Source organism: Triticum urartu, chromosome 6A, assembly GCF_056163025.1.
Source record: "Triticum urartu cultivar PI428250 chromosome 6A, HENAU_Tu73, whole genome shotgun sequence".
Taxonomy (NCBI): Eukaryota; Viridiplantae; Streptophyta; class Magnoliopsida; order Poales; family Poaceae; genus Triticum; species Triticum urartu.
In genome coordinates this window covers 472,698,719-472,722,029 of record NC_141878.1, presented here as the reverse complement: position 1 = coordinate 472,722,029, position 23,311 = coordinate 472,698,719, and positions in this window count along the sequence as shown.

Genomic DNA, 23,311 nt, shown 5'->3' with positions numbered 1-23,311 from the left:
AAAGTTGACACTCTTCCAAACCCACTTTAAATATTATTGCAAACATTATTATCAATCTCATATTCATCATGGAGCTTAAATAAATTTTCAAGATCATAAGAAGAATCACCCCAATCATGATCATTGCAACAAGTAGATGGCATAGCAAAACTAGCATCCCCAAGCTTAGGGTTTTGCATATTATTAGCACAATTGAAATCAATAAAATTTATAATAAAATCATTGCAATCATGCTTTTTATTCAAAGATCTATCGTGAATCGCTTCATAAAGTAACTGGTCACACTTTTCAGATTCACGAATTTCAAGCAAAACCTCATAAAGATAATCTAGTGCACTCAACTCACTAGCAATAGGTTCATCATAATTGGATCTCTTAAAGAGATTAGCAAGTGGATGAGGATCCATAACAATAGATATTTAGCAAGTGAAGATGCAAGCTAATAGAAGACACATGGTAACACGAGCAAACAGAAGGACACACGGAAGAGGGCGAATAAAACGGCAATGGTGAAGTGGGGGAGAGGAAAACGAGAGGCGAATGGCAAATAATGTAATGCGAGGGATACGAGTTTGTGATGGGTACTTGGTATGTCTTGACTTGTGTGTAGATATCCCCGGCAACGGCGCCAGAAATCCTTCTTGCTACCTCTTGAGCATGCGTTGGTTTTCCCTTGAAGAGGAAAGGGTGATGCAACAAAGTAACGTAAGTATTTCCCTCAGTTTTTGAGAACCAAGGTATCAATCCAGTAGGAGACTACACGCAAGTCCCTCGTACCTGCACAAATAAATAAGAACCTTACAACCAACGCGATAAAGGGGTTGTCAATTGCTACCTCTTGAGCACTGCGTTAATTTTCCCTTGAAGTGGAAAGGGTGATGCATCAAAGTAGCGTAAGTATTTCCCTCAGTTTTTGAGAACCAATGTATCAATCCAGTAGGAGGCCACACGCAAGTCCCTCGTACCTACACAAACAAATAAGAACCTCGCAACCAATGCGATAAAGGGGTTGTCAATCCCTTCACGGTCACTTACGAGAGCAAGATCTGCTAGATATGATAATGATAAGATAAATATTTTTGGTATTTTTATGATATAGATTGAAAGTAAAAATTGCAAAGTAAAATAGATTGGAAACTTATATGATGGAGAATAGACCCGGGGGCCATATGTTTCACTAGTGGCTTCTCTCAAGATAGCATAAGTATTACGGTGGGTGAACAAATTACTATTGAGCAATTGATAGAAAAGCGAATAATTATGAGAATATCTAGGCATGATCATGAATATAGGCATCACGTCAGTGACAAGTAGACCGACTCCTGCCTGCATCTACTACTATTACTCCACACATCTGTTGGAAATATGCCCTAGAGGCAATAATAAATTAGTTATCATTATATTATATTTCATTGTTCATGATAATCGTTTATTATCCATGCTAGAATTGTATTGATAGGAAACTCAGATACATGTGTGGATACATAGACAACACCATGTCCCTAGTAAGCCTCTAGTTGACTAGCTCCTTGATCAATAGATGGTTACAGTTTCCTGACCATGGACATTGGATGTCGTTGATAATGGGATCACATCATTAGGACAATGATGTGATGGACAAGACCCTATCCTAAGCCTAGCACAAAGATCGTGTAGTTCGTATGCTAAAGCTTTTCTAATGTTAAGTATCATTTCCTTAGACCATGAGATTGTGCAACTCCCGGATACCGTAGGAGTGCTTTGGGTATGCCAAACGTCACAACGTAACTGGGTGGCTATAAAGGTACACTACGGGTATCTCCGAAAGTGTCTATTGGGTTGGCACGAATCGAGACTGGGATTTGTCACTCCGTGTAACGGAGAGGTATCTCTAGGCCCACTCGGTAGGACATCATCATAATGTGCACAATGTGGCCAAGGAGTTGATCACGGGATGATGTGTTACGGAACGAGTAAAGAGACTTGCCGGTAACGAGATTGAACAAGGTATCGGGATACCGACGATCGAATCTCGGGCAAGTATCGTACCGCTAGACAAATGGAATTGTATACGAGATTGATTGAATCCTTGACATCGTGGTTCATCCGATGAGATCATCGTGGAACATGTAGGAGCCAACATGGGTATCCAGATCCCGCTGTTGGTTATTGACTGGAGAGTTGTCTCGGCCATGTCTGCATGACTCCTGAACCCGTAGGGTCTACACGCTTAAGGTTCGATGATGCTAGCGTTATAGGGAAAGTATGTACGCGGTAACCGAATGTTGTTCGGAGTCCCGAATGAGATCCCGGATGTCATGAGGAGTTCCGGAATGGTCCGGAGGTAAATATTGATATATAGGAAGTATGGTTTTGGCCACCGGAAGTGTTCCGGGCATCACCGGTAGTGTACCGGGACCACCGGAGGGGTCCGGGGGACCACCAGGTGGGGCCACCAGCCCCGGAGGCCTACATGGGCCAATAGTGGGAAGGGACCAGCCCCTAGGTGGGCTGGGGCGCCTCCCACCAAGGCCCAAGGCGCAAGGGAGAGTGGGAGGGGGCAAACCCTAGGTCCAGATGGGCCTTAAGGCCCACCCTAGGTGCGCCCCCCCTCTCTCCCCCCTTGGCCGCAACCCTAGATGGGTTTTGGGGCTGCCGCCACCCCTAGGGAGGGAACCCTAGATGGGGGCGCAACCCCTCCCCATCCCCTATATACTTGAGGTATTGGGGGCTCCAACATACGCGAGATCATCTCCCTCTTGGCGCAGCCCTACCTCTCTCCCTCCTCATCTCTCGTAGTGCTTGGCGAAGCCCTGCTGGAGTTCCGCGCTCCTCCACCACCACCACGCCATCGTGCTGCTGCTGGACGGAGTCTTCCCCAACCTCTCCTTCTCCCCTTGCTGGATCAAGGCGTAGGAGATGTCACCGGGCTGCACGTGTGTTGAACGCGGAGGCGCCGTGGTTCGGCGCTTAGATCGGAATCAACCGCGATCTGAATCGCTACGAGTACGAATCCTTCATCCGCGTTCTTGCAACGCTTCCGCTTAGCGATCTACAAGGGTATGTAGATGCACTCCCCTTCCCCTCGTTGCTAGATTACTCCATAGATTGATCGTGGTGATGCGTAGAAAATTTTAAATTTCTGCTACAATCCCCAACAGTGGCATCATGAGCTAGGTCTATGCGTAGTTTCTATGCACGAGTAGAACACAAAGCAGTTGTGGGTGTCGATTTTGTCAATTTACTTGCCGTTACTAGTCTTATCTTGATTCGGCGGCATCGTGGGATGAAGCGGCCCGGACCGACCTTACACGTACTCTTACGTGAGACTGGTTCCACCGACTGACATGCACTAGTTGCATAAGGTGGCTAGCGGGTGTCTGTCTCTCCCACTTTAGTCGGATCGTATTCGATGAAAAGGGTCCTTATGAAGGGTAAATAGAAATTGGCATATCACGTTGTGGTTTTCGCGTAGGTAAGAAACGTTCTTGCTAGAAACCTATAGCAGCCACGTAAAAACTTGCAACAACAATTAGAGGACGTCTAACTTGTTTTTGCAGCATATGCCTTGTGATGTGATATGGCCAAAAGGATGTGATGAATGATATATGTGATGTATGAGATTGATCATGTTCTTGTAATAGGAATCACGACTTGCATGTCGATGAGTATGACAACCGGCAGGAGCCATAGGAGTTGTCTTAATTTATTTATGACCTGCATGTCAACATAAACGTCATGTAATTACTTTACTTTATTGCTAAAGCGTTAGCCATAGTAGTAGAAGTAATAGATGACGAGACAACTTCAAGAAGACACGATGATGGAGATCATGGTTTCATGCCGGTGACAACGATGATCATGGAGCCCCGAAGATGGAGATCAAAAGGAGCAAAATGATATTGGCCATATCATGTCACTATTTGATTGCATGTGATGTTTATCATGTTTTACATCTTATTTGCTTAGAACGACGGTAGCTTAAATAAGATGATCCCTCACTAAAATTTCAAGAAAAGTGTTCCCCCTAACTGTGCACCGTTGCGAAGGTCCATTGTTTCGAAGCACCACGTGATGATCGGGTGTGATAGATTCTAACGTTCAAATACAACGGGCATTGACAGGCCTAGCATGTATAGACATGGCCTCGGGACACATGCGAAACACTTAGGTTGACTTGACGAGCCTAGCATGTACAGACATGGCCTCGGAACACGGAAGACCGAAAGGTCGAACATGAGTCGTATAGAAGATACGACCAACATGAGATGTTCACCGTTGATGACTAGTCCGTCTCACGTGATGATCGGACACGACCTAGTCGATTCAGATCATGTTTCACTTAGATGACTAGAGGGATGTCTATCTGAGTGGGAGTTCATTAAATAATTTGATTAGATGAACTCAATTATCATGAACATAGTCTAAATTGTCTTTGCAAATATGTTGTAGATAAATAGCTCACGTTGTAGCTCCTTGTTTCAATACGTTCCTAGAGAAATATTAAGTTGAAAGATATTGTAAGCAATGATGCGGACTAGGTCCGTAGTCCGAGGAGTGTCCTCACTGCTACACAGAAGGCTTACGTCTTTGATGCACCGCTCGATGTGCAAACCCCTACAACATCGTCTGTGGATGTTGTGAACACCTGACAGACACATCCTGATGACTACTTGATAGTTTAGTGCACCATAATTTACGGCTTAGAATCGGGATTCCAATGACGTTTTGAACGCCATAGAACATATGAGATGTTCCAAGAGCTGAAATTGGGATTTCAGGCTCATGCCCGTGTTGAGAGGTGTGAGACCTCTGACAAGTTCTTTTGCCAACAAGATGGAGGAGAATAGCTCAGCTAGTGAGCATGTGCTCAGAATGTCTGGGTGCTACAATCACTTAAATCAAGTGGGAGTTAAACTTCTGGATAAGATAGTGATTGATAGAGTTCTCTAGCCACTATCACTAAGCTACTAGATCTTCGTGATGAACTATGACATGCAAGGGATGGAGTTGATCCCGGAGCTGTTCGTGGTGCTTAAGACCGCAAAAGGTAGAAATCAAGAAGGAGCATCAAGTGTTGATGGTTTAACAAGACCACTGGTTTCAAGAAGGGTAAGGGCTAGAAGGGAAACTCCATGGATGGAAAACCAGTTGCCGCTCCAGTGAAGGAACCCAAGGTTGAACCCAAACCCGAGACTAAGTGCTTCTATTGTATGGGGAACGGTCACTGGTAGTGGAATTACCCCAAATGCATGGTAGATAAGAAGGCTGGCAACTTCAAAGTATATGCGTGTTATTAATGTGTACCTCACTAGTACTCCTCGTAGCACCTGGGTATTGGATACCGGTTCAGTTACTATTATTGGTGACTTGAAGCAAAAGCTATGGACTAAACGGAGACTGGCTAAGGGCGAGGTGACGATGTGTGTTGGAAGTGTTTCCAAAGTTGATGAGATCACCATCGCACGCTCCATCTGCCTTCGGGATTAGTATTGAACCTAGATAAATGTTATCAGGTGTCTACGTTGAGCATGAATATGATTAGATCATGTTCATTGCAATACGGTCATTCATTTAAGTTAGAGAATAATGGTTATTCTGTTTACATGAATGATACCTTTCATGGTCATGCACCCTATGTGAATGGTTCATTGAATCTCGGTCATGGTAATACACATGTTCACGCCAAAAGATGTAGAGTTAATAATGATAGTACCACTTTCTCGTGGCACCGCCGCTTAGGTCATATTGGCGTAAGATGCATGAAGAAACTCCATGTCGCTGGATGTTTGGAGTCACTTGATTTTGAATCACTTGACACATGCGAGCCATGCCTCATGGGCAGGATGACTAAGACCCCGTTTTCAGGTACAATGAAACAGGCAAGTGACTTGTTGGAAATCATGCATGCTGATACATGTGATCCAATGAGAATTTAAGCGTGCAGTGGATATCGCTATTTTCTCATCTTCACTGATGATTTGGGTAGATATAGGTATATTTACTTAATGAAGCACAAGTCTGAAATGTTTGAAAAGTTCAAACGATTTCAGAGTGAAGTTAAGAATCATCATAACAAGAAGATCATGTTCCCACGATCTGATAAAAAGGGGATTTTCTGAGTTATGAATTTGGCAAACACTTAAGACATTGTGGAATTGTTTCACAGTTGAAGCCACCTGGAACACCACTGGGTTATGGTGTGTCCGGACGTCGTAATCGAACCTTATGAGATATGGTGCGATCTATGATGTCTCTTACCGATCTACTGTTTTCATTTTGAGGTTATGCGTTAGAGACAGCTGCATTCACTTTAGAAAGGACACCATCTAAGGCCATTGAGACGACATCGTATGAATATTGGTTTGGCAAGAAACCAAAGTTGTCGTTTCTTAATGTTTGGGGCTGCGATGCTTAAGGCTTCAGCCGGAGAAGCTCGAACCCAAAGTGGACAAACACATCTTCATAGGATACCCAAAGGTGACAGTTGGGTATACCTTCTATCTCAGATCCGAGGGCAAATTGTTTGTCGCTAAGAACGGGTCCTTTCTCGAGAAGGAGTTTCTCTCGAAAGAATTGTGTGGGAGGAAGATAGAACTTGATGAGGTTGTCGAACCTTTATTTCAACCAGAGAGTGATGCAACACAGAAAGATGTTTTCTGTGGAGCCTACATCCGTTGAATAGGAAGTTAATGATAGTGATCATAAAGCTTCGGATCAAGTTGCTATCGAACCTCGTAGGTCGACAAGGATATGTACTACTCCTGAGTGGTATGGTAATCCTGTCTTAGATATCATGTTGTTAGACAACAATGAACCTACGAGCTATGGAGAAGCGATGGTGGGCCCGTATTCCGACAAATGGTTGGAAGCCATGAAATCCGAGATAGGATCCATATATCAGAACAAAGTATGGACTTTGGTGGACTTGCCTGATGATCGGCAAGCCATTGAGATAAATGGATCTTTAAGAAGAAGACGGACGTGGGCGGTAATGTTACCGTCTATGAAGCTCGACTTATGGGAAAGAATCTTTTCACAAGTTCAAGGAGTTGACTATGATGAGAATTTCTCACCCGTAGCGATGCTTAAGTCCGTCGGAATCATGTTAGCATTAGCTGTATTTTTTGATTATGGAATCTTACAGATGGATGTCAAAACAAGTTTTCTTACCAGTTTTCGTAAGAAAAGTTGTATGTGATACAATAAAAGGTTTTGTCGATCCTAAGGATGCTAAAAGGTGTGCTGGCTCCAGCAATCCTTCTATGGACTAGAGCAAGCATCTCGGAATCGGAATATATGTTTTGATGGAGTGATCAAAGCTTTTAGGTTTATACAATATTTGTTAGAAACTTGTATTTACAAGAAAGTGAGTGGGAGCACTACAACATTTCTGATAAGTATATGTGGATGACATATTGTTGATCTGAAATAATGTAGAATTTCTGGAAAGCATAAACGGTTGTTTGAAGACTGTTTTTCAAAGGAAGACCTGGATAAAGCTGCTTACATATTGGGCATCAAGATCTATAGAGATAGATCAAGACGCCTGATGGTGCTTTCAAAGAACGCACACCTTGACATGTTTTTGAAGGAGTTCAAAATAGATCAGTCAAAGAAGGGGTTCTTACCTGAGTTGTAAGGTGTGAAGTTGAGTAAGACCCAAAGCTTGACCACGGCAGAAGAAAGAGGAAGGATGAAGGTCGTCACCTATGCTTTTGTCATAGGCTCTATACGGTATGCCATGCTGAAGTACCGCACCTGATGTGTGCCTTGCCACATGTCTGGCAAGAGGGTACAAAAGTGATCTAGGAGTAGATCACCAGATAGCGGTCAAAATTATCCTTAGAGGAATAAGGAAATGTTTCTCGGTTATGGAGGTGATAAAGAGTTCAACGTAAAGAGTTATGTCGATGCAAGCTTAAACACCTATCCGTATAGCTCTGAGTAGAGATACCGGATACGTATAATGGAGCAACAATTTGGAATAGCTCCAAGTGGAACGTGGTAGCAGCATCTATGATATGACATAAAGTTTTGCGAAATACATAGGGATCTGAATATGGCAAGATCCATTGACTACAACCTCTCTCACAAGCATAACATGATCAAACCCAGAACTCTTTGAGTGTTTATCACATAGTGATGTGAACTAGATCATTGAGTCTAGTAGACTCATGGATGTTGGTCACATGGCTATGTGACCTGTGAGTGTTAATCACATGGCGATGTGAACTAGATTATTGACTCTAGTGCAAGTGGGAGACTGTTGGAAATATGCCCTAGAGGCAATAATAAATTAGTTATTATTATATTATATTTCATTGTTCATGATAATCGTTTATTATCCATGCTAGAATTGTATTGATAGGAAACTCAGATACATGTGTGGATACATAGACAACACCATGTCCCTAGTAAGCCTCTAGTTGACTAGCTCCTTGATCAATAGATGGTTACAGTTTCCTGAGCATGGGCATTGGATGTCGTTGATAATGGGATCACATCATTAGGAGAATGATGTGATGGACAAGACCCTATCCTAAGCCTAGCACAAAGATCGTGTAGTTCGTATGCTAAAGCTTTTCTAATGTTAAGTATCATTTCCTTAGACCATGAGATTGTGCAACTCCCGGATACCGTAGGAGTGCTTTGGGTATGCCAAACGTCACAACGTAACTGGGTGGCTATAAAGGTACACTACGGGTATCTCCGAAAGTGTCTATTGGGTTGGCACGAATCGAGACTGGGATTTGTCACTCCGTGTAACGGAGAGGTATCTCTAGGCCCACTCGGTAGGACATCATCATAATGTGCACAATGTGGCCAAGGAGTTGATCACGGGATGATGTGTTACGGAACGAGTAAAGAGACTTGCCGGTAACGAGATTGAACAAGGTATCGGGATACCGACGATCGAATCTCGGGCAAGTATCGTACCGCTAGACAAATGGAATTGTATACGAGATTGATTGAATCCTTGACATCGTGGTTCATCCGATGAGATCATCGTGGAACATGTAGGAGCCAACATGGGTATCCAGATCCCGCTGTTGGTTATTGACTGGAGAGTTGTCTCGGCCATGTCTGCATGACTCCTGAACCCGTAGGGTCTACACGCTTAAGGTTCGATGATGCTACCGTTATAGGGAAAGTATGTACGCGGTTACCGAATGTTGTTCGGAGTCCCGAATGAGATCCCGGACATCACGAGGAGTTCCGGAATGGTCCGGAGGTAAAGATTGATATATAGGAAGTATGGTTTTGGCCGCCGGAAGTGCTCCGGGCATCACCGGTAGTGTACCGGGACCACCGGAGGGGTCTGGGGGACCACCAGGTGGGGCCACCAGCCCCGGAGGCCTACATGAGCCAATAGTGGGAAGGGACCAGCCCCTAGGTGGGCTGGGGCGCCTCCCACCAAGGCCCAAGGCGCAAGGGAGAGTGGGAGGGGGCAAACCCTAGGTCCAGATGGGCCTTAAGGCCCACCCTAGGTGCGCCCCCCCTCTCTCCCCCCTTGGCCGCAACCCTAGATGGGTTTTGGGGCTGCCGCCACCCCTAGGGAGGGAACCCTAGATGGGGGCGCAACCCCTCCCCATCCCCTATATACTTGAGGTATTGGGGGCTCCAACATACGCGAGATCATCTCCCTCTTGGCGCAGCCCTACCTCTCTCCCTCCTCATCTCTCGTAGTGCTTGGCGAAGCCCTGCTGGAGTTCCGCGCTCCTCCACCACCACCACGCCATCGTGCTGCTGCTGGACGGAGTCTTCCCCAACCTCTCCTTCTCCCCTTGCTGGATCAAGGCGTAGGAGATGTCACCGGGCTGCACGTGTGTTGAACGCGGAGGCGCCGTGGTTCGGCGCTTAGATCGGAATCAACCGCGATCTGAATCGCTACGAGTACGAATCCTTCATCCGCGTTCTTGCAACGCTTCCGCTTAGCGATCTACAAGGGTATGTAGATGCACTCCCCTTCCCCTCGTTGCTAGATTACTCCATAGATTGATCGTGGTGATGCGTAGAAAATTTTAAATTTCTGCTACAATCCCCAACAGTGGCATCATGAGCTAGGTCTATGCGTAGTTTCTATGCACGAGTAGAACACAAAGCAGTTGTGGGTGTCGATTTTGTCAATTTACTTGCCGTTACTAGTCTTATCTTGATTCGGCGGCATCATGGGATGAAGCGGCCCGGACCGACCTTACACGTACTCTTACGTGAGACTGGTTCCACCGACTGACATGCACTAGTTGCATAAGGTGGCTAGCGGGTGTCTGTCTCTCCCACTTTAGTCGGATCGTATTCGATGAAAAGGGTCCTTATGAAGGGTAAATAGAAATTGGCATATCACGTTGTGGTTTTCGCGTAGGTAAGAAACGTTCTTGCTAGAAACCTATAGCAGCCACGTAAAAACTTGCAACAACAATTAGAGGACGTCTAACTTGTTTTTGCAGCATATGCCTTGTGATGTGATATGGCCAAAAGGATGTGATGAATGATATATGTGATGTATGAGATTGATCATGTTCTTGTAATAGGAATCACGACTTGCATGTCGATGAGTATGACAACCGGCAGGAGCCATAGGAGTTGTCTTAATTTATTTATGACCTGCGTGTCAACATAAACGTCATGTAATTACTTTACTTTATTGCTAAAGCGTTAGCCATAGTAGTAGAAGTAATAGATGACGAGACAACTTCAAGAAGACACGATGATGGAGATCATGGTTTCATGCCGGTGACAACGATGATCATGGAGCCCCGAAGATGGAGATCAAAAGGAGCAAAATGATATTGGCCATATCATGTCACTATTTGATTGCATGTGATGTTTATCATGTTTTACATCTTATTTGATTTGAACGACGGTAGCTTAAATAAGATGATCCCTCACTAAAATTTCAAGAAAAGTGTTCCCCCTAACTATGCATAGTTGCGAAGGTCCGTTGTTTCGAAGCACCACATGATGATCGGGTGTGATAGATTCTAACGTTCGAATACAACGGGCGTTGACGAGCCTAGCATGTACAGACATGGCCTCCGGACACATGCGAAACACTTAGGTTGACTTGACGAGCCTAGCATGTACATACTGAAGGAAATATGCCTAGAGGCAATAATAAAGTTATTATTTATTTCCTTATATCATGATAAATGTTTATTATTCATGCTAGAATTGTATTAACTGGAAAACATAATACATGTGTGAATACATAGACAAACAGAGTGTCACTAGTATGCCTCTACTTGACTAGCCTGTTGATCAAAGATGGTTATGTTTCCTAGTCGTAGACATGAGTTGTCATTTGATTAACGGGATCACATCATTAGGAGAATGATGTGATTGACATGACCCATTCCGTTAGCTTAGCACCTGATCGTTTAGTATGTTGCTATTGCTTTCTTCATGACTTATACATGTTCCTATGACTATGAGATTATGCAACTCCCGTTTGCCGGAGGAACACTTTGTGTGCTACCAAACGTCACAACGTAACTGGGTGATTATAAAGGTGCTCTACAGGTGTCTCCAAAGGTACATGTTGGGTTGGCGTATTTCGAGATTAGGATTTGTCACTCCGATTGTCGGAGAGGTATCTCTGGGCCCTCTCGGTAATGCACATCACTTAAGCCTTGCAAGCATTGCAACTAATGAGTTAGTTGCGGGATGATGTATTACAGAACAAGTAAAGAGACTTGCCGGTAATGAGATTGAACTAGGTATTGGATACCGACGATCGAATCTCGGGCAAGTAACATACTGATGACAAAGGGAACAACGTATGTTGTTATGCGGTCTGACCGATAAAGATCTTCGTAGAATATGTGGGAGCCAATATGAGCATCCAGGTTCCGCTATTGGTTATTGACCGGAGACGTGTCTCGGTCATGTCTACATTGTTCTTGAACCCGTAGGGTCCGCACGCTTAAGGTTTCGATGACAGTTATATTATGAGTTTATGAGTTTTGATGTACCGAAGGAGTTCAGAGTCCCGGATGAGATCGGGGACATGACGAGGAGTCTCGAAATGGTCGAGACGTAAAGATCGATATATTGGACGACTATATTCGGACATCGGAAAGGTTCCGAGTGATTCGGGTATTTTTCGGAGTACCGGAGAGTTACGGCAATTCGCCGGGGAGTATATGGGCCTTATTGGGCCATACGGGAATAGATGAGAGAGGCCAAAAGGAAGGAGGCCTGCGCCCCCCCCCTCTGGTCCGAATTGGACAAGGGGCGCAGCCCCCTTTTCCTTCTTCCTCTCCCCCTCTTTCCCCTTCTCCTACTCCAACAAGGAAGGAGGGAGTCCTAATCCCGGTGGGAGTAGGACTCCCCGCGCGCCCCCTCCTAGACCGGCCGCCCCCTCCCCCTTGCTCCTTTATATACGGGGGCAAGGGGGCACCCCATGACACACAAGTTGATCTTCGTGATCGTTCCTTAGCCATGTGCGGTGCAGCCCTCCACCATATTCCACCTCGGTCATATTGTAGCGGTGCTTAGGCGAAGCCCTGCGCTGGTAGAACATCAAGATCGTCACCACGCCGTCGTGCTGACGGAACTCTTCCCCGACACTTTGCTGGATCGGAGTCCGGGGATCGTCATCGAGCTGAACGTGTGCTAAAACTCGGAGGTGCCGTAGTTTCGGTGCTTGATCGGTCGGGCCGTGAAGACGTACGACTACATCAACCGCGTTGTGCTAACGCTTCCGCTGTCGGTCTACAAGGGTATGTAGATCACACTCTCCCCTCTTGTTGCTATGCATCACCATGATCTTGCGTGTGCGTAGGAAATTTTTTGAAATTACTACGTTCCCCAACAGTGGCATCCGAGCCTAGGTTTTATGTGTTGATGTTATATGCACGAGTAGAACACAAGTGAGTTGTGGGCGATATAAGTCATACTGCTTACCAGCATGTCATACTCTGGTTCGCCGGTATTGTTGGACGAAGCGGCCCGGACCGACATTACGCGTACGCTTACGCGAGACCGGTTCTCCCGACGTGCTTTGCACAAAGGTGGCTAGCGGGTGACAGTTTCTCCAACTTTAGTTGAACCGAGTGTGGCTACGCCCGGTCCTTGCGAAGGTTAAAACAGCACCAACTTGACAAACTATCGTTGTGGTTTTGATGCGTAGGTAAGATTGGTTCTTGCTTAAGCCCGTAGCAGCCACGTAAAACTTGCAACAACAAAGTAGAGGACGTCTAACTTGTTTTTGCAGGGCATGTTGTGATGTGATATGGTCAAGACATGATGCTAAATTTTATTGTATGAGATGATCATGTTTTGTAACCGAGTTATCAGCAACTGGCAGGAGCCATATGGTTGTCGCTTTATTGTATGCAATGCAATCGTGCTATAATGCTTTATTTTATCACTAAGTGGTAGCGATAGTCGTGGAAGCATAAGATTGGCGAGACGACAACGATGCTACGATGGAGATCAAGGTGTCGCGCTGGTGACGATGGTGATCATGATGGTGCTTCGAAGATGGAGATCACAAGCACAAGATGATGGTGGCCATATCATATCACTTATATTGATTGCATGTGATGTTTATCTTTTATGCATCTTATCTTGCTTTGATTGACGGTAGCATTATAAGATGATCTCTCACTAATTATCAAGAAGTGTTCTCCCTGAGTATGCACCGTTGCGAAAGTTCTTCCTGCTGAGACACCACGTGATGATCGGGTGTGATAGGCTCTACGTTCAAATACAACGGGTGCAAAACAGTTGCACACGCAGAATAGTCAGGTTATACTTGACGAGCCAAGCATATACAGATATGGCCTCGGAACACGGAGACCGAAAGGTCGAGCGTGAATCATATAGCAGATATGATCAACATAGGATGTTCACCAATGAAACTACTCCATCTCACGTGATGATCGGACATGGTTTAGTTGATTTGGATCACGTAATCACTTAGAGGATTAGAGGGATGTCTATCTAAGTGGGAGTTCTTAAGTAATATGATTAATTGAACTTAAATTTATCATGAACTTAGTCCTGGTAGTATTTTGCAAATTATGTTGTAGATCAATAGCTCGCGTTGTTGCTTCCCTGTGTTTATTTTGATACGTTCCTAGAGAAAATTGTGTTGAAAGATGTTAGTAGCAATGATGCGGATTGGATCCGTGATCTGAGGTTTATCCTCATTGCTGCACAGAAGAATTATGTCCTTGATGCACCGCTAGGTGATAGACCTATTGCAGGAGCAGATGCAGACGTTATGAACGTTTGGCTAGCTCAATATGATGACTACTTGATAGTTTAAGTGCACCATGCTTAACGGCTTAGAATCGGGACTTCAAAGACGTTTTGAACGTCATGGACCATAGGAGATGTTCTAGGACTTGAAGTTAATATTTCAAGCAAATACCCGAGTTGAGAGATATGAAGTCTCCAACAAGTTCTATAGCTAAAAGATGGAGGAGAATCGCTCAACTAGTGAGCATGTGCTCAGATTGTCTGAGTACTTCAATCGCTTGAATCAAGTGGGAGTTAATCTTCCAGATAAGATAGTGATTGATAGAATTCTCTAGTCACCATCACCAAGTTAGTAGAACTTCGTGATGAACTATGATATGCAAGGGATAACGGAAACGATTCCCAAGCTCTTCGTAATGCGGAAATTGACGAAGGTAGAAATCGAGAAAAACATCAAGTGTTGATGGTAGACAAGACCACTAGTTTCAAGAAAAGGGCAGAGCGAAGAAGGGGAACTTCAAGAAGAACAACAAGCAAGTTGCTGCTCAAGTGAAGAAGCCCAAGTCTGGTCCTAAGCCTGAGACTAAGTGTTTCTACTGCAAAGGGATTGGTCACTGGAAGCGGAACTACCCCAAGTGATTGGCAGATAAGAAGGATGGCAAAGTGAACATAAGTATATTTGATATACATGTTATTGATGTGTACTTTACTAGTGTTTATAGCAACCCCTCAGTATTTGATACTAGTTCAGTTGCTAAGATTAGTAACTCGAAACGGGAGTTGCAGAATAAACAGAGACTAGTTAAGGGTGAAGTGACGATGTGTGTTGGAAGTGGTTCCAAGATTGATATGATCATCATCGCACACTCCCTATACTTTCGGGATTAGTGTTGAACCTGAATAAGTGTTATTTGGTGTTTGCGTTGAGCATGAATATGATTTGATCATGTTTATTTTAATACGATTGTTCATTTAAGTAAGAGAATAAATTGGTATTCTGTTTACATGAATAAAACCTTATATGGTTACACACCCAATGAAAATAGTTCGTTGGACCTCGATCGTAGTGATACACATAATCATAATATTGAAACCAAAAGATGCAAAGTTAATAATGATAGTGCAACTTATTTACGGCACTGCCGTTTAGGTCATATTGGTGTAAAGCGCATGAAGAAACTCCATGCTGATGGGTTTTTGGAATCACTTGATTATGATTCACTTGATGCTTGCGAACCATGCCTCATGGGTAAGATGACTAAAACGCCGTTCTCCGGAACAATGGAGCGAGCAACTGACTTATTGGAAATAAATACATACTGATGTATGCGATCCGATGAGTGTTAAGGCTCGCGGAGGGTATCATTATTTTCTGACATTCACAGATGATTTGAGCAGATATGGGTATATCTACTTGATGAAACATAAGTCTGAAACATTTGAAAAGTTCAAAGAATTTCAGAGTGAAGTGGAAAATCATCGTGACAAGAAAATAAGGTTTCTACAATCTGATTGCGGAGACAAATATTACGAGTTTGGTCTTCAATTAAAACAATGTGGAATAGTTTCACAAATTCATGCCACCTGGAACACCACAGCATAATGGTGTGTCCGAACGTCATAACCATACTTTATTGGATATAGTACAATCTATGATGTTTCTTACCGATTTACCAATATTGTTTTGGGATCATGCATTAGAGACAGCTGCATTCACGTTAAAAAAAGGGGCACCATCTAAGTCCGTTGAGACGACACAATATGAACTATGGTTTGGCAAGAAACCAAAGTTGTCGTTTCTTAAAGTTTGGGGTTGCGATGCTTATAAGAAAAAGTTTCATCATGATAAGCTCAAACCCAAATTGGAGAAATGTGTCTTCATAGGATACCCAAAGGAGACAGTAGGGTACACCTTCTATCACAGATCCAAAGGCAAGACATTCGTTGCTGAGAATGGATACTTTCTAGAGAAGGAGTTTCTCTCGAAAGAAGTGAGTGGGAGGAAAGTAGAACTTGATAAGGTAACTGTACCTGCTCCCTTATTGGAAAGTAGTTCATCACAGAAATCTGTTTCTGTGACACCTACACCAATTAGTGAGGAAGCTAATGATATTGATCATGAAACTTCAGATCAAGTTACTACTGAATCTCGTAGGTAAACCAGAGTGAGATCCGCACCAGAGTGGTATGGTAATCCTGTTCTGGAAGTCATGTTACTAGACCATGACGAACTTGCGAACTATGAGGAAGCGATGATGAGCCCAGATTCCGCGAAATGGTTTGAGGCCATAAAATCTGAGATATGATCCATGTATGAGAACAAAGTATGGACTTTGATGGATTTGCCCGATGATCGGCAATAAATGGATCTTCAAGAGGAAGACGGACGTTGATAGTAGTGTTACTATCTACAAAGCTAAACTTGTCGAAAAAGGTTTTTGACAAAGTTCAAAGTGTTGACTACGATGAGAGTTTCTCACTCGTATCTATGCTTAAGTTTGTCTGAATCATGTTAGCAATTGCCACATTTTATGAAATCTGGCAAATGGATAAACAAAACTGCATTCCTTAATGGATTTATTAAAGAAGAGTTGTATATGATGCAACCAGAAGGTTTTGTCAATCCTAAAGGTGCTAACAAAATATGCAAGCTCCAGCGATCCATCTATGGACTGGTGCAAGCATCTCGGAGTCGAAATATACGCTTTGATAAGTTGATCAAAGCATATAGTTTTATACAGACTTGCGGTAAAGCATGTATTTACTAGAAAGTGAGTGGGAGCACTACAACATTTCTGATAAGTATATGTGAATGACATAATGTTGATCGGAAATAATGTAGAATTATTCTGCAAAGCATAAAGGAGTGTTTGAAAGGAGTTTTTCAAAGAAAGACCTCGGTGAAGCTGCTTACATACTGAGTATCAAGATCTATAGAGATAGATCAAGACGCTTGATAAGTTTTTTTTCAATGAGTACATACCTTGACAAGATTTTGAAGTAGTTCAAAATGGAATAGTCAAAGAAAGAGTTCTTGCCTGTGTTACAAGGTGTGAAATTGAGTAAGACTCAAAACCCGACCACGGCAGAAGATAGAAAGAGAATGAAAGTCATTCCCTATGCCTTGGCCATAGGTTATATAAAGTATGCCATGCTGTGTACCAGATCTATTGTATACCCTACACTGATTTTAGCAAGGGAGTACAATAGTGATCTAGGAGTAGATCACTGGACAGCGGTCAAAATTATCCTTAGTTGAATAAAGATATGTTTCTCAATTATGGAGGTGACAAAAAGGTTCATCGTAAAGGGTTACGTCGATGCAAGTTTTGACACTAATCTAGATGACTCTAAGTCTCAATCTAGATACATATTGAAAGTGGGAGCAATTAGCTAGAGTAGCTCCGAGCAGAGTATTGTTGACATAGAAATTTGCAAAATACATATGGATCTGAATGTGGCAGACCCGTTGACTAAAATTATCTCACAAGCAAAACATGATCACACCTTAGTACTCTTTGGGTATTAATCACATAGCGATGTGAACTAGATTACTGAATCTAGTAAACCCTTTGGGTGTTGTTCACATGGCGATGTGAACTATGGGTGTTAATCACATGATGATGTGAACTATCGATGTTAATCACATGGTGATGTGATCTAGATTATTGACTCTAGTGCAAGTGGGAGACTGAAGGAAATATGCCCTAGAGGCAATAATAAAGTTATTATTTATTTCCTTATATCATGATAAATGTTTATTATTCATGCTAGAATTGTATTAACTGCAAACGTAATACATGTGTGAATACATAGACAAACAGAGTGTCACTAGTATGCCTCTACTTGACTAGCCTGTTGATCAAAGATGGTTATGTTTCCTAGCCGTAGACATGAGTTGTCATTTGATTAACGGGATCACATCATTAGGAGAATGATGTGATTGACATGACCCATTCCGTTAGCTTAGCACCTGATCGTTTAGTATGTTGCTATTGCTTTCTTCATGACTTATACATGTTCCTATGACTATGAGATTATGCAACTCCCGTTTGCCGGAGGAACACTTTGTGTGCTACCAAACGTCACAACGTAACTGGGTGATTATAAAGGTGCTCTACTGGTGTCTCCAAAGGTACATGTTGGGTTAGCGTATTTCGAGATTAGGATTTGTCACTCCGATTGTCGGAGAGGTATCTCTGGGCCCTCTCGGTAATGCACATCACTTAAGCCTTGCAAGCATTGCAACTAATGAGTTAGTTGCGGGATGATGTATTACGAAATGAGTAAAGAGACTTGCCAGTAATGAGATTGAACTAGGTATTGGATACCGACGATCGAATCTCGGGCAAGTAACATACCGATGACAAAGGGAACAACGTATGTTGTTATGCGGTCTGACCGATAAAGATCTTCGTAGAATATGTGGGAGCCAATATGAGCATCTAGGTTCCGCTATTGGTTATTGACCGAAGACGTGTCTCGGTCATGTCTACATTGTTCTTGAACCAGTAGGGTCCGCACGCTTAAGGTTTCGATGACAGTTATATTATGAGTTTATGAGTTTTGATGTACCGAAGGAGTTCGGAGTCCCGGATGAGATGGGGGACATGACGAGGAGTCTCGAAATGGTCGAGACGTAAAGATCGATATATTGGACGACTATATTCGGACATCGGAAAGGTTCCGAGTGATTCGGGTATTTTTCGGAGTACCGGAGAGTTACGGCAATTCGCCGGGGAGTATATGGGCCTTATTGGGCCATATGGGAATAGAGGAGAGAGGCCAAAAGGAAGGAGGCCTGTGCCCCCCTATGGTCCGAATTGGACAAGGGGCGCAGCCCCCTTTTCCTTCTTCCTCTCCCCCTCTTTCCCCTTCTCCTACTCCAACAAGGAAGGAGGGAGTCCTACTCCCGGTGGGAGTAGGACTCCCCTTGGCGCGCCCCCTCCTAGACCGGCTGCCCCCTCCCCCTTGCTCCTTTATATACGGGGGCAAGGGGGCACCCCATGACACACAAGTTGATCTTCGTGATCGTTCCTTAGCCGTGTGCGGTGCCCCCCTCCACCATATTCCACCTCGGTCATATTGTAGCGGTGCTTAGGCGAATCCCTACGACGGTAGAACATCAAGATCGTCACCACGCCGTCGTGCTGACGGAACTCTTCCCCGACACTTTGCTGGATCGGAGTCCGGGGATCGTCATCGAGCTGAACGTGTGCTAAAACTCGGAGGTGCCGTAGTTTCGGTGCTTGATCGGTCGGGCCGTGAAGACGTACGACGACATCAACCGCGTTGTGCTAATGCTTCCGCTGTCGGTCTACAAGGGTACGTAGATCACACTCTCCCCTCTTGTTGCTATGCATAATCATGATCTTGCGTGTGCGTAGGAATTTTTTTGAAATTACTACGTTCCCCAACACAGACATGGCCTCGGAACACGGAAGACCGAAAGGTCGAACATGAGTCATATAGAAGATATGATCAACATGAGATGTTCACTGTTGATGACTAGTCCGTCTCACGTGATGATCGGACACGGCCTAGTCGATTCGGATCATGCTTCACTTAGATGACTAGAGGGATGTCTATCTAGTGGGAGTTCATTAAATAATTTGATTAGATGAACTCAATTATCATGAACATAGTCTACATTGTCTTTGCAAATATGTTGTAGATAAATAGCTCACGTTGTAGCACCTTGTTTCAATACGTTACTAGAGAAAGATTAAGTTGAAAGATATTGTAAGCAATGATGCGGACTAGGTCCGTAGTCCGAGGAGTGTCCTCACTGCTACACAGAAGGCTTACGTCTTTGATGCACCGCTCGATGTGCAAACCCCTACAACGTCGTCTGTGGATGTTGTGAACACCTGACAGACACATCCTGATGACTACTTGATAGTTCAGTGCACCATACTTTACGGCTTAGAATCGGGATTCCAATGACGTTTTGAACGCCATAGAACATATGAGATGTTCCAAGAGCTGAAATTTGGATTTCAGGCTCATGCCCGTGTTGAGAGGTGTGAGACCTCTGACAAGTTCTTTTGCCAACAAGATGGAGGAGAATAGCTCAGCTAGTGAGCATGTGCTCAGAATGTCTGGGTGCTACAATCACTTAAATCAAGTGGGAGTTAAACTTCTGGATAAGATAGTGATTGATAGAGTTGTCTAGCCACTATCACTAAGCTACTAGATCTTCATGATGAACGATGACATGCAAGGGATGGAGTTGATCCCGGAGCTGTTCGTGGTGCTTAAGACCGCAAAAGGTAGAAATCAAGAAGGAGCATCAAGTGTTGATGGTTTAACAAGACCACTGGTTTCAAGAAGGCCAAGGGCTAGAAGGGAAACTTCATGGATGGCAAACCAGTTGCCGCTCCAGTGAAGGAACCCAAGGTTGAACCCAAACCCGAGACTAAGTGCTTCTATTGTAAGGGGAACGGTCACTGGTAGCGGAATTACCCCAAATGCATGGTAGATAAGAAGGCTGGCAACTTCAAAGTATATGCGTGTTATTAATGTGTACCTCACTAGTACTCCTGGTAGCACCTGGGTATTGGATACGGGTTCAGTTACTATTATTGGTGACTTGAAGCAAAAGCTACGGACTAAACGGAGACTGGCTAAGGGCGAGGTGACGATGTGTGTTGGAAGTGTTTCCAAAGTTGATGAGATCACCATCACACGCTCCATCTGCCTTCGGGATTAGTATTGAACCTAGATAAATGTTATCAGGTGTCTACGTTGAGCATGAATATGATTAGATCATGTTCATTGCAATACGGTCATTCATTTAAGTTAGAGAATAATGGTTATTCTGTTTACATGAATGATACCTTTCATGGTCATGCACCCTATGTGAATGGTTCATTGAATCTCGATCATGGTAATACACATGTTCACGCCAAAAGATGTAGAGTTAATAATGATAGTACCACTTTCTCGTGGCACCGCCGCTTAGGTCATATTGGCGTAAGATGCATGAAGAAACTCCATGTCGCTGGATGTTTGGAGTCACTTGATTTTGAATCACTTGACACATGCGAGCCATGCCTCATGGGCAGGATGACTAAGACCCCGTTTTCAGGTACAATGAAACAGGCAAGTGACTTGTTGGAAATCATGCATGCTGATACATGTGATCCAATGAGAATTTAAGCGTGCAGTGGATATCGCTATTTTCTCATCTTCACTCATGATTTGGGTAGATATAGGTATATTTACTTAATGAAGCACAAGTCTGAAATGTTTGAAAAGTTCAAACGATTTCAGAGTGAAGTTAAGAATCATCATAACAAGAAGATCATGTTCCCACGATCTGATAAAAAGGGGATTTTCTGAGTTATGAGTTTGGCAAACACTTAAGACATTGTGGAATTGTTTCACAGTTGAAGCCACCTGGAACACCACTGGGTTATGGTGTGTCCGGACGTCGTAATCAAACCTTATGAGATATGGTGCGGTCTATGATGTCTCTTACCGATCTACTGTTTTCATTTTGAGGTTATGCGTTAGAGACAGCTGCATTCACTTTAGAAAGGACACCATCTAAGGCCGTTGAGACGACATCGTATGAATATTGGTTTGGCAAGAAACCAAAGTTGTCGTTTCTTAATGTTTGGGGCTGCGATGCTTAAGGCTTCAGCCGGAGAAGCTCGAACCCAAAGTGGACAAACACATCTTCATAGGATACCCAAAGGTGACAGTTGGGTATACCTTCTATCTCAGATCCGAGGGCAAGTCGCTAAGAACGGGTCCTTTCTCGAGAAGGAGTTTCTCTCGAAAGAATTGAGTGGGAGGAAGATAGAACTTGATGAGGTTGTCGAACCTTTATTTCAACCATAGAGTGATGCAACACAGAAAGATGTTTTGTGTGGAGCCTACATCTGTTGAATAGGAAGTTAATGATAGTGATCATAAAGCTTCGGATCAAGTTGCTATCGAACCTCGTAGGTCGACAAGGATATGTACTACTCCTGAGTGGTACGGTAATCATGTCTTAGATATCATGTTGTTGGACAACAATGAACCTACGAGCTATGGAGAAGCAATGGTGGGCCCGTATTCCGACAAATGGTTAGAAGCCATGAAATTCGAGATAGGATCCATATATCAGAACAAAGTATGGACTTTGGTGGACTTGCTCGATGATCGGCAAGCCATTGCGATAAATGGATCTTTAAGAAGAAGACGGACGTGGGTGGTAATGTTACCGTCTATGAAACTCGACTTATGGGAAAGAATCTTTTCACAAGTTCAAGGAGTTGACTATGATGAGAATGATGTGATGGACAAGACCCAATCCTAAGCCTGGCACAAAGATCGTGTAGTTCGTATGCTAAAGCTTTTCTAATGTCAAGTATCATTTCCTTAGACCATGAGATTGTGCAACTCCCGGATACCGTAGGAGTGCTTTGGGTGTGCCAAACGTCACAACGTAACTGGGTGGCTATAAAGGTACACTACGGGTATCTCCGAAAGTGTCTGCTGTGTTGGCACGAATCGAGACTGGGATTTGTCACTCCGTGTAACGGAGAGGTATCTCTGGGCCCACTTGGGAGGACATCATCATAATGTGCACAATGTGACCAAGGAGTTGATCATGGGATGATGTGTTACGGAACGAGTAAAGAGACTTGCTGGTAACGAGATTGAACAAGGTATCGGGATACCGACGATCAAATCTCGGGCAAGTATCGTACCGCTAGACAAAGGGAATTGTATACGGGATTGATTGAATCCTTGACATCATGGTTCATCCGATGAGATCATCATGGAACATGTAGGATCCAACATGGGTATCCAGATCCCGCTGTTGGTTATTGACCGGAGAGTTGTCTCGGCCATGTCTGCATGACTCCCGAACCCGTAGGGTCTACACACTTAAGGTTCGATGACGCTAGGGTTATAGGGAAAGTATGTACGCGGTTACCGAATGTTGTTCGGAGTCCTGGATGAGACCCCGGACATCATGAGGAGTTCCTGAATGGTCCGGAGGTAAAGATTGATATATAGGAAGTATGGTTTTGGCCACCGGAAGTGTTCCGGGCATCACCGGTAGTGTACCGGGACCACCGGAGGGGTCCGAGGGTCCACCAGGTGGGGCCACTAGCCCCGG